Here is a 13,196-nt window from a genome sequence, read left to right as displayed (position 1 = left end):
TGCAAAATTGAATGGTTTATATACATGTGTCTCTCCATACAGTTCTATCGGGTGCAACACACTTAACAGAAACTTGCTATTTTCAGCAAAACGTATCTAATGAGCAGGTGGCAGGATCTTCTTACAGAGAAAATGTGAGACACCCTTGAAGCAGAGATACAATACATAAATACACTGTTGACTTCATTACTTTCCTTAACCCCTCCCATGCTGGTGACGGAACCGCTCCGTCACGAGCCTCGGGTGGGCTGTGCTGGTGACGGAGCGGTTCCGTCACGGTCCGCGCGGTGCGCCTTCGCGGCGCGTTCTCTTGAGCGGGCGGGGCCGTGACGGAACCGCTTCGCCACAAGCACAGCCCACCCGAGGCTCGTGACGGAGCGTTTCAGTCACGAGCATGTGTGCGCTGCGCGGCCCCACCTCCCCCCTAGCGCTGCGGCGGAATTGCCGCCGCAGCCAAGAGGCTAAATTGTGCATCTGGTTGCCAATGGTTGCAAATGTTGAAAGCGAGGGCACACTTTACTATGAGTTGCAGGAAATGTGCAGATGTACTACCTCAAATAAAATGGTTTCCAAGCCTTCTGAAATCATGAAACTTAGCAGACATGTTGAGGTTAAAGGGCACTTTAGAATAATCAGACAACGACATACATATGTGATTATAAATGTGTCAGTGCATGCTGTGTCATGCAAATACAAAGAAACATTGGTGTTGAAGTAATGGAAGTACAATATTATGTATTCACATAATGTTGTGTTGATATTACAGCTCAGAGAATAGTATCTGAAGTGTCTGTCATGGTCGAGCACATATACCACATACAGCATGGCAAATTTGATACAGAACAAATTAAAAGCTTTAATTGTTGTCAGATTTCTTAGCCTCCAAATTCCATAAAAGAAACGTATTTTTCTTCAAGGAGTTTGTTTATGGAATAATTGAATGCAGATATCAAGGATGTAAATAATGATAAAAGTTGGTGAATAACAAAAGCATTTATACTTTCTAGATATATTATGGCACTGGTCGCTCTAGTTTGGTTTGTATTTTCATTCATTCAACACTTCTCCTTTTGTTGTTACTACATACCTTAATAATGTTGCTTGCATAGTATGAAACATTCACTTTGCCAGGAAGTATTTAGTCTTAGTTGCCATAAGTGTGACAGAATTTCTAGCACATTTTACAATTTGTCTGAGACTATGAATGAATAAATAGGTTGTATTTGAAAGCCAGCTATAGAACTTGTATATCTTTAGAGATGTTGTTGAAGCCAAATAACATAGCAAGAATGTGGCCTAACGGCTAGAGCGGTCAGCCTCGGAGCTGGGAAACCGTGTTCGAGTCTCAGCAGGAACGGTTAACATTCTGTGATTCTGGGCAAATCACTTAGGGCCACATGCATCAAATTCAGGATTTGAGAATCCTAAATAGCGAATTTTAAGAAATCGCTATTTAGGCCTCGCAAATCCCTATGCATGTAGGAGTTGCAAAAAAATTGTGATTTCTATATATTCCTTAATTACGACTCTCAAATTGCGAGTCGCAGTTAAGGACTTGTTTCCCATTCATTCCTATGGGCATATAGGCTATAGGCCCATAGGAATGAATAGGAATTGCATGCGCAATTTGCGAGTACCAAATTGGTACTCGTAAATTGCGCATGGAATTTCAAGGGTGACAAGGTGCCAAAAGGACACCCTGTTGCACCCCTGAAATTGAGTTGTTACCACATGTTGCACACATACATGCCCCAAGGGCATGTATGTGCATTTTTCATAGTTTCAGCAAATTACCATCAAGTTCAAATTGATGGTAATTTGCGATCCCTAATTGCGAATTCGAATTTGAAATTGCATCATGCATTGTATTTAGGGAATCACAATTTGCGATTCCCTACATGCATTCGGAATTTAAATAATTGCAAGTTTTGCAATTACTTAAATTGCGAATTTGCATTTGGGTTGATGCATCCTCAGGAATTAAGGGGCTACGTGGCAAGTTTTAGCTGGCTACACTTCCGTTCCTCGTCCTGACAACTTAACACCTAGCCAAAGTGGTAGGGGTGTTAAATCACACAGTTACCTTTTATAGGAGACTCGTACAGTTCATACAATGTATATTGAGCTCCAAACCTGCTGTCACAGCAGGACCTGCCGCTCCTGAACAGGTACAAACTATTAGTATACAGACTATCTACGCTATCATGGTACAAGCGCCCATGAAGTGTGATTAAATGGCTTTCTGAAGTGCTCATAGGACCAATCATTTGGAAGCAATGTATCCATACACTACCCCCCAGGACAAACACGGAATTCTTACTATCGGTCTACCTCTTCGAACGGCCCCCAGAGAGGAGAGTAATACCTGGGAAAGGAACTTTTCATGCATTTACATTAGTACGCATGGTACACATTCATTGGCAGTTCTCCCTGATGTACTTAGGCAGGTACAGAATGAGCACGGAGCTCCACCAGCTCTGGACGTAAGGATTAAGTTAAAGGGGTACCTCTCTACAGTGCCCTCTATCATCCGAAGCAATATTAAGGGAAGGCTTCAATTTTGGGTAGACATCAGAGACTGGAAGCAGTTCCAGGTCAAGAACAAGTACTACCAAAAATAATCAGGGACGTTTACACTTTTGTGTGCAGGGACACCTTGGAAACTTGACCCATTAAGCCACATTTGAAACCTATAAATGACTCTGAGAGTTCCACTGAAAAGAAATATGCAATGGAAGGGAAAAAGAAACAGAAGGACAAAGAAAAGAGACACACTGGATCACCCACTTCTCAGGAATCCCACAGGGTAGTTATAACTTAAGAGACCATGAAAAAAATGTATAAACCTGAACTGTATCAGTATTCTGATAGCCACTCTTCACATTCTTTCCAGGATAGTGATGGTGAAAAAACAGAGAGGGGGAGCCAAAGGAAAGACTACAGTAGGAAAAATGAAGTAGAACATGAGACTGATGTCAGTGTAACGAGGGAAGAGAAAGGATTGGACTCCAAAACCCCAGTAAAGAAGAAAAAGGTAGCAGGACTTTCTAAGAAACAGCTATGAGTCCTCCTCTGCAACAGGACTTGAGCAAGAGCGCTTCCAGACAGTGCAGCAGAAGTCACAATAGTGCATCAGATGCTTCAGAGGATTCTAGATGCAAATCCCACTGATGATTTTATACAGCTCGAGACTCTAGATATACATTTAAATCCTCCTGATAGGCTTCACAATCTAAACATACAAATTGAAGGGAACATACCACATAATAATAAAGCAGTGATTTGGTCACAATTATCTGATGATAATGACATCCATCAAAAAGATCCTGGTGGCTGTGCAGAGAAAACATATCATTATTGTTTTTCCCATATCAGCACTAGATGCGGCCACAAAGGCAAGTATTCCTAATGCTCACACCCTACACCAAAGATGGGTACAGTGGGCCTCTTCTTTAAGTTCAGTGGATGTGAAGTTTTAGTTTGATCCCTGTTTTCATAAACAAGCTTTTCTCCAATATGTACATGATTTTACTCCAACTACAGCCGCTTTACCCATTGAGTCTTATGAGACCATATTCTATATGGACGGCTATGCCCAACCTGTGGTAGGAACAAAATATAAGTTCTCCGCAGCCTGCGCAGCAATACAAGGTGTAGTGAAGGATGCTGAATTCATCCCACGTTTGCGCCCACATTAAAATGTTAGGTGACCGTACTGCACAACATGCAGAATTATATGCCCTGTTACTTGCATTGCAAAAAGGCTGGCTCGTCAGTTCCCATACTTATTGTGTATGAATCATCCTTCTGTATACAAGGTTACAATGTCGACTTCCAGCAGTGGCAGTTGAATGCATTAAAGGATTCAAAGGAAAAACCTATATATATATCTATCTATATATATCTATATATATATATATATATATATATATATATATATATATATATATATATATATATATATATATATATCTATATATATATCTATATATATAGATAGATATATATATATATATATATATATATATATATATATATATATATATATATATATATATATATAGATATATATATAGATATATATATAGATATATAGAAAGAGAGAGAGAGTAAAAGGCTTTGAGGAAGGGTACCTGTCTTACAAGATAAGCTTTCTTTGGGCCATCAGTGACACAGATATTTTAACAGCCATAAATGCAACTAAGCAAGGTGAAAAAGCCTCCTACAGGTTTTCCTCCCAAATACTCCTACACCCTTAGTTAGTTCTGATAACTTTCCTGAAGTCACAATACCACTAGTTGGAAACACAATAATAGCTAATAGTCAATCTCGATTAGATGTAATCAAAGAAGCCCATAAGGGGGTGACATCTGCTCATGCAGGAACTAACACAACTGTAGCAATACTACAGCAAAGCTATGGTGGCCTAGTGTATATAAACAGAGCAGTGATTATGTTAGGCAGTGTGACATTTATCTGCAGATTAAATACTCCAATGTCAAAACACCCTCGCCAACTCCCCTCATGACATCAAAAATCCCATTCCACGTGATTTATTTAGATTACTTCAGTCTCTTCCACTGAGCCAACCAATATAAGCACATAATGACGGCTATTGATTAATGTTTTCAATTCCTATGGGTTTGGCTATAGAGAAATGCAAGCACTTCACCAGTAGTCTAAGATTTGCAGTGCCTGGTAGCAATTGGGGCAGTTTGTGTATTTCATTCAGATAACAGTTCTGTGTTTAACTCTAAGGCTTACAGAGATTCAATATATTCAGTAGGATTTTTCTGCACTCCAGCAAACCATTCAAAGTTGAATCGAATGGCATTGTAGAACGTGCTAATGGCATGATTGAACTAGCATTGACTGCTAAGGTACTAAGTTCAGGCCTTAGGTGGTACCATAACCAATATGGAGGTCAGACAGTTTTAACCAGCTTTGCTTAGACAAGTATTGAGAGGATACACTTCATACAAGGTTTTCTACGGAGTTCCTATGTATATGCTTGGCTTAGATAATTCTAGGAAGGTAGAGGATGAAGATATATTTTGACTTGGAGAAACAGTTGAACACTCTGGAGAGTACCCAAAAAGTCAGAGACAAGCTGTCTAACCCAAACCACTCTGACGCCGCCACCTGTGAAGAACAGCTTATCATGGCTGCTGATGGGTTTGCTCCCAAAGTTAAGGATCTTGTTCGGGAAAAAATACACAACAAGCAAGCTTTCGAACCATGATACAGACCACCCACCCCTGTTCGTGAGGTAAAAGGCAACAGAACAGTTATTCTATCTACTATGCCTTGCTCAAGGAGAAAAAGACAGCTTCTATTGGCCATGTTAAAAAGCACTATGTGACCAGTCCTCTACAGCCAACCGCCGCAGACACCAAGAAGGATTCAGAGTAGTGCCTTTTGGCCTCTCCCTATTCTGAATCACATAACCCCTGAACAAAGCAGTAACATTTCTGTCTTGAACTCCCAGCCGAGGATATTTGACCCTAACTCAGTACATAGAACATTGAGTGCTAAAAACAGAGCTGATTTTGCCAATATGACAGTGGTTACTGTCCAACACCATTTCATGGTTTACTATGAAATTCCGCCTGACACTACATCATTTGAACTGTTGCTCTTTCAAGAGCTTTGAGAGACCAATGACATTGAAAATGACTCTGGATATTTCACACGAGATTTTTTAACCCCTTCTACAGTCACTCACTGCCAGTGACTACTTCATGCTTCGACCCCTTCGAGGCCACGCCCCCCCGCTCCTCACACTGTACTTAAGGCACCGATTGAAGGCGCCAGGTTAACTGTTGTTTGGTGTGCTCCTGAGGCGGAAAGCCGGTAGCGAGGCTGTGTGCTTGTTTATTTTTTAATCTTTGTGTCACCACTTTAAAACCTTTGTATTTTTAAAAATTAACACACTTACGATCTCTGGAATTCCCTGTGGTCCACAGCAGCCGAGTTATCGCTGCAGTCAGACCGCCCCAGATCTTTGTTTGGCGCCAGCGCCGCGCGCTGAAACCGGAGGCCACGCCCCCTTCGAGGCCACCCCCCCCCCCCGCTCCTCACCGGAAGTAGCATAAATTATGTGTATGCTACGGACACGCAGCGGACGAGCGCAGCGGGCGCGACGATTGCGCGCCAAAGGCGCGCCTAAGGCAAGCCCGTCTGCGCCCGTCCGCGCTCGACAGGGCTCAGGGCCAGACCCCCTGCCGGCCGGGCACACCGAGAGGGTGAGTTACTCTCGACGCGCCCTACTTAGTCTCCGACCTACAAAAAACATACATTGTAACTATGTTTACGACTCAGGCGGAAATTTCACAAACTGTGCCACTTGCAGCCCGGTTAAATTACAACTGACTCAAGCGCCACTGACATCCTCTGGCCTGAAATTAGCCGAACTGAACTGTTGGTCACTCCCCATGCACGCCCTATTCATTAACCATCTGCTCGTGGATCATGAGTTGGACATCCTATTTCTTACAGAAACATGGCTCACACCGCACTCGGACTCGGATGTGGTCTTGGCCCTGGCTCCAGGCTTCCTTATCCAGTCCCAGGCACGCTCCTGTGGCAGAGGAGGCGGATTGGCCATTTTGCACAGAGACCACCTCTCATGCAGAATTAGCGATGCCCACATCAAGGACTCAGAGAGCTGCCACTTCACCATCCATCTTACCCCGACAACCTCACTGACAGGTATTCTGGTGTACCGCCCCCCCCGGCCATTTCGGCCCCTTTGCTAGCGCTCTACTAGACTCCATATCAACTCTTGCCCACTCTACACCTAACTTTACTGTGCTAGGAGACCTCAATATCCATTTTGATGATCCCCTAGACACAGGGGCTGCTGACCTGGTATCAGACCTAACTGCCTATGGTCTTCAACTAGTAAATTCCGGAGCCACCCACATTAAGGGCCACCTGCTAGACCCAGTTTTTACAACTGTGCATACCCTCCAGGCCAGACCCCCTCTCCCCCTCCCCTGGACAGACCATTTTCTGGTGCCCCTTTCTCTGACAGGAGAATTTAAGAAGCCCCCCAAACCCACCACGTATACCCGGGACAGGGCATGGTCCAGACTCTCTACCAAGGACTGGGCCAGCGCCTTAGAATCAACGACCCCCCTCCCCCTCCGAGGACCCTATTATAGCAGATAGGAACCTCAGGAAGTGGATCTCCGACTCGCTAGACTCCATCCTTCCTATAAAAACCCGCGAAGACAAGAGCGGAAAAATAGGCTCAGCCCCCTGGTTTAACCTGGAACTTAGAGCCCTCCGCAAAGAATGTAAAAAAGCTGAGCGACTGTGGAGGAAGGATTGGCTTCACTCCAACAAAGACGCATACCGGAGGACTGTAAGAACATACAAAGCTGCTATGAAAATCTCTAAAGCCTCATACTATGACGATAGGATAAAAAATGCCACCAATTCCGCAAGAGAATCCTATCTCATTACTAAAGAACTGCTTAAGGTTCCCGAACCCCCACCATTAACCAGGTCCAATCCAGATAGGAGTGGAGAATTAGCAAAATTCTTCGACTCCAAAATCTCTCACATCCTTGACTCACTCCCGCAGCCTAGTCAGCCAAATTGCTGGGACACCGCGGCGCCCGACACCTGCCCAGTAGGCGTCGCTCGTCCCCGCGGCTTAATGCCTTCAGGGCGGTCACCGCAGACGAAGTAGAAAAGACTTTGGTCAAAATGAAAAGCGGCTCACCCCTTGACCCCGTACCCATGAGGTTCCTTAAAACTGTCGCCCCTGCGATTGTTCCCCCAGTTCTGGAGCTGATCAATGCCTCCCTGTCCCAAGGCATCGTCCCTCCTAGTTGGAAGGGAGCGGTAGTCAAAGCCCTGCTAAAAAAGCCCCAACTGGACCCCACCGAACTGGCCAACTATAGACCGATCTCGCTCCTTCCAGGAATTAGCAAAATTGCCGAAAAACTGGTCAATGCTCAGTTGTCCCAATTCTTGGAATCAAACAACCTGCTGCGACGATCCCAAACGGGGTTTTGTCCTGGCCAAGGCACGGACACCGCCCTCCTCGCTGTCATCGAGGTGCATTCTGGATTCGGGGGGGTCAGTGGAAGTGATCCTCCTGGACCTGAGTGCAGCCTTCGACACGGTGAACCACCGTGTCCTGCTCCACCGGCTGGCCAGAGCAGGAATCGGGAACACAGCACTGGCTTGGCTTGAGTCATTCCTGTCGGGCCGCTCATTTCAGGTCTGGGATGGCAGCTCCCGTTCTGACTCTCTTCCTTTGACAAGTGGGGTCCCCCAGGGTTCCTCACTGAGCCCCACTCTGTTCAATGCCTACATGGCCCCTTTGGAGGATGTTGTTGCCCCCTTTAACATCAAGATTGTGAGCTATGCGGACGACACGCAACTGGTCGTCTCACTCTCACATCTAGACCAATACCCTGATAATCTTCTGCACTGCCTCCAGAAAATCCACCTCTGGATGTGCGAATCCTCACTTAAACTCAATGGACCCAAAACAGAAGTTATGCTAATGGGCAAGAAATGGGCAACAATTCCACCTTCCGTTTGGCCCGACATCATGGGCGGGATACCCACCCCCAGAAAAGAAATCAAGAGCTTGGGGGTCTGGCTTGAACCAGACCTATCCATGAGAACTCAGGCCACCAAGATAGCCGGAACCTGCTTCGGACTTATGCGGTCAGTCCGCAAGATCCTCCCTCTGCTCCCTCCCCTTTCCAGGAAACTGCTGGTGCAAGGACTGGTTCTTGCACGACTGGATTACAGCAATGCTGTCTACTTAGGAGCCCCTGAAGTCACCCTGGGCAAGCTGCAACGAACCCAAAATGCAGCTGCTCGGATGCTGATGGGCCGTCCTCCCAGATCCTCCGCCAGATCGGCCCTTAAAGCACTCCACTGGTTGCCAGTGCGAGAGAGGATTGATTTTAAGGCTATGTGCATTGCCCACAAGCTCCTCAATGGACAAGGCCCTTCTATCCTAGGGGACATGGTTACCCCCTACAAAGCCCCGAGATCCCTGCGCTCGGACAATGAGCGTCTGGCAAATGTCCCCAGGGTTAGGAGGGCACGTACCGGAGGTCGCCGTTTCTCAGTAAGGGCGGTCTCCCGATGGAACTTGCTCCCCCGCACTCTGCGTTTGGAACCCTGCTACCTACGCTTCCGTGAGCAGCTCAAAACGCTGCTTTTCCCTAAATAAAATGGGTTTTCTCCCCCCTTTCCCCTCTCAGCTACCTTACTGGTCTTATAGCGCGGGGATGCCTCCGGGTCACCAGGCGCTCTACAGATCTTTAAATAAATAAATAAAATGCTTGTCAATGGGTATGTGACAAGTATTCGATTCCTCCGTGGTCCTGTGCCCTGATAATCTTGTGGTTGTCAATGATATTCATCATTCTACTGCTGTTTAATGGACATTTCACCCCTGCAAGAACAATTGCCTCACCTGTGGTTCGTGAACTACAGCCACGCTTTTCACGCAACAGAGTCGGAAGAGGTCTCTACCTGTGAACATTACAGCTTATACTGTGCCTCAGTACATAGCATGTTATGTTATGTTATGTTAATCACACTTGTAAAGTGCACGGTTACCCTGGGGTGTCCTCGCGTTAAGCACTTGTTGCTAGGGATAAAAGGGTGTGTGCTATTGGGAGAAGAGCCAAGTCTTCAAACCCTTTCTGAAGATAAGGAGATCCGGGGCATTTCTGAGATGAAAGGGAAGCTCGTTCCATGCCCAGGAGGCACAAGTAATGAAGCTCCTACCTCCCCAGTTGACTCTTTTGAAAGGGGGGACTTGAACAGATTTAGCTCCAGTGGATTGTAGCATTCTTCCCAGGACGTACCATTGGAATTTGCGCCTAAGGAAGTTGGGTCCTGCTCCATTGATGGCCTTAAAGACGGTGGAGAGTGCCTTAAAACTAACTCTTTGTTTCACCAGGAGCCAGTGAAGTTGCTTCAGCTCCTCTCTTACTGAGAAAACTTTTGGAGTACCTGACTGCAATCTTGCTGCTGCGTTTTGAGCCAGTTGGAACCGATTGATGTGCTGCTTTTGGGCATTAAGGTATAGGCCATTGCAATAGTCCAGGCACAACCTAATAAGGGCTGTTATCACTGCCTTAAGGCTGTTTTCAGACAGGAAGAACTTAATTTTCCTTATAATTCTTAGGACTAGAAAGCAGGCCGAGATCACCATGCTTATTTGGTCACCCATGGTGAGCTTATTGTCCAACAGTACCCCAAGATTTTTTGCTTTCCTAGGTCTTCTGGCCACCAGTCAGGTGTCCACACACATGGATTATTTCCAAACTTTATGACCTCTGTCTTGCTGGATATCAATTTTAGACAGTTAGAGGACATCGGGCCTGAGATGGCCCAATACACTCATGAACCGTGCCCCCGTTCCCTTTTCCCTCCCTTCCATCAGTGACAGCACTATTTGAGTGTCGTCAGTGTAGGAGGTGAGTTGGAAGCCAAATGATCTAATGACTCCAGCCAGGGGTGCCACGTAGATATTAAAAAGCATTGGGCTCAGTGACGAGCCTTGTGGTACCCCACATGGAAGGGAGAAAGGTTTGGACTTGTTGCAATCCAGATACACGGTTTGTGATCTGTCAGATAAAAAAGATTGCAAGAGTTCCCATGCTCACCCTTCTACTTCTATAGCATGTGAAAAGGTTGCATATCAGAGTAGGGGACCCACTGAGACATTGCAATTGCCTTATGTGATAAAAGATTCAACTAATGATATTGTAATTCCCGGTTCTATTTCAGATGAGTGGGACATTGAGACTATTAAAAGAATGATGACTGATTTACAGGCAAATGCTACTTTGAATAATCTTTATTTAAATTCAGCTAATTACAAAGAATTGTATTGTTATCACCACTATGCACATTCATTCTTATATAGGACTAGCTATCCTAGAGAAATTATTCACAATTACATACATTAGGATCATTGGGAGGCTCTTACTCTAGATAGTCATTCTCATTTCTTGAAGAAATTAACTTACTTTTAGAATACTGACAGATCTCATCTTTTAGCCTTCTATTTTATACAGAAGTCACAGCAGCTTCCCAAAAATATAATCACTACCAACAAGCTGATTTAATCTCCTGAATTTGGTAAAAACCTGGGTATTTAAGGATATGAATATTGGAAAACAAATGTTGATGGAAAAAGTATTTGGGCAACCAGATGTTGGCAGATCTAAGGCAAAAAGCCATATTTCGGGCATGTATAATACCAAAAGAAATGATATTTCTAAACAAAACTATCCAACAGACTACCTGTCTGGTATTCAGTACAGTAAAGTACTTAAACAACTCTCCTATACCAAAAACCAATTTGACCATGTTTAGTAATTGGCAATACCACATGAATACGTCTGAATCAGATATAAATGACATGATACAAAATGGAACTTATAAATATTTTAACCTAATTTCCTGTTGAAGGTTTAGCCTTATGGCCCTATAATTCTAACACAAGCATGCAGCATTGTTTCCAACACCCCTTGACCTAAAATTAATCTCCTGACCCACAGAATAATACCAAAACACTTGTGGTAGTTACCACATATAGTGTAGGTAAACTTTGCCAACGCTGACTAGAACATTTTAGTCTTTCAGTAGTAAAGGAAAGTGTTTCCTCAATTAATGAAAATATGTATTTTTCTGACTTTCTTCTGGGACGTCCTAAAAAAAATAGAACATTCCTTGCCACAGGAATATATATATTATATTATATATATATAAATATAATTCATTAAACAAATATTCAGAGAAAGAAGCTTTATAAATAATTTGGCAAATAGATCACGAAAACTTTCAAACAGTTTATACATTTATTGACAATGGAATGCACACGCTTGAAATGGTGTACTCATTGAATCACTTTCTCTCCATAGTCTTAGACATCATAAAGGAGGCCTATATTTAGTACAAGACAGGCAGGCTAGTAAAGAGCAATTATACAATTACATTGGGAACTACAAACTCTCAGATCAGGTTTCATACCTTCGCAACGTGTCAGAGAAACAGCCATCATTGTACCATGCAATTTAACACTGACTCAAAAAACAATGGCCAAGAAAGAGTTTATGTACACACTATTAAGTAAAGAATATTTTGAAGACACACCATTTACAGTCAGTCACACTCTACCTATTACCTAGGTAATACGCTGAATTATTTAATTGCCCATTACAACCTTTCATTTTCGTGAGTGTCAAAAATATAAATCCATTGGCTGGTATGAAACTCTGAACAATTCACAAGTGTTCCATTCATATAAATGTCCTTTTTCCTAAAAAATTTTGGGAATGTAAATTAAGATGCTGTGGGTGACAATCAGCTACTCGTCCATGAATGCAGCGCAGCTTCATGGGCAATCTGTTCCAAGAGTACGTCGGTGCCGGGTTCAAGGAACAGGAGGGAGAGCCAATCCATTAACTGGTCCGGGCAGCTGTGCTCCATCCATGCGTTTCACCAATCCGCAACACAGCCCAATAGAGGAGCGCCTCGATGTGGTCACTGCACATGAGGAGTTGTGCAATCTCCCATACCCAACTGCCAGCACATACGCCAAATATCATGGCATCCAATGCACAGGTATCACAGTTACACTCCTGTTCGTGGGCCAACAGGAGGCGCACACACAAGTCCTAATCCAGTTCAGCTACCATTGTGTTGTATAGGAAGACCTCCACTCGAATGTGCATGATCGACAGTGGAACCAGGGCTGGACGCAGGTGACGTACGCAAGACGGAAACTCAGACAGTAACTGATGCACAACACTGCCAGTGGCAGCATTCATGCACGGTACAGTTCCACGTGACAGGGGTTGTGCATGTGCCCAGGATTGCCTGCCATTGCTTTTGTTGGTCTCTTCACTTGCATAGTCAGTGTGGCTCACAGAGCAACTGCTTTTCTGGATTCAGCAAATGTGCATGGGTAGGTTGTGGCACTGGTGATATAGAGGGGGGGGGCCATTTTTGCACATTGTGGACGGGGGCCTATTTGCTGTTTCTATGTGTGCTGCAGTGTGCCAATGGTATCAGGGACATGTTCCACAATCATTGTGCGTGTGCAGTGTACTACACATGATTGTGCATGTTTGCCATTGTGCCCATCTCCCTCCGTCCCCCCAGGCCCTGGTTGTTACTCACCTTGTTGCTGTTGGGTG

Source organism: Lissotriton helveticus, chromosome 2_2, assembly GCF_964261635.1.
Source record: "Lissotriton helveticus chromosome 2_2, aLisHel1.1, whole genome shotgun sequence".
In the NCBI taxonomy this organism is placed as follows: Eukaryota; Metazoa; Chordata; class Amphibia; order Caudata; family Salamandridae; genus Lissotriton; species Lissotriton helveticus.
Note: the sequence above shows the minus strand (reverse complement) of the source record.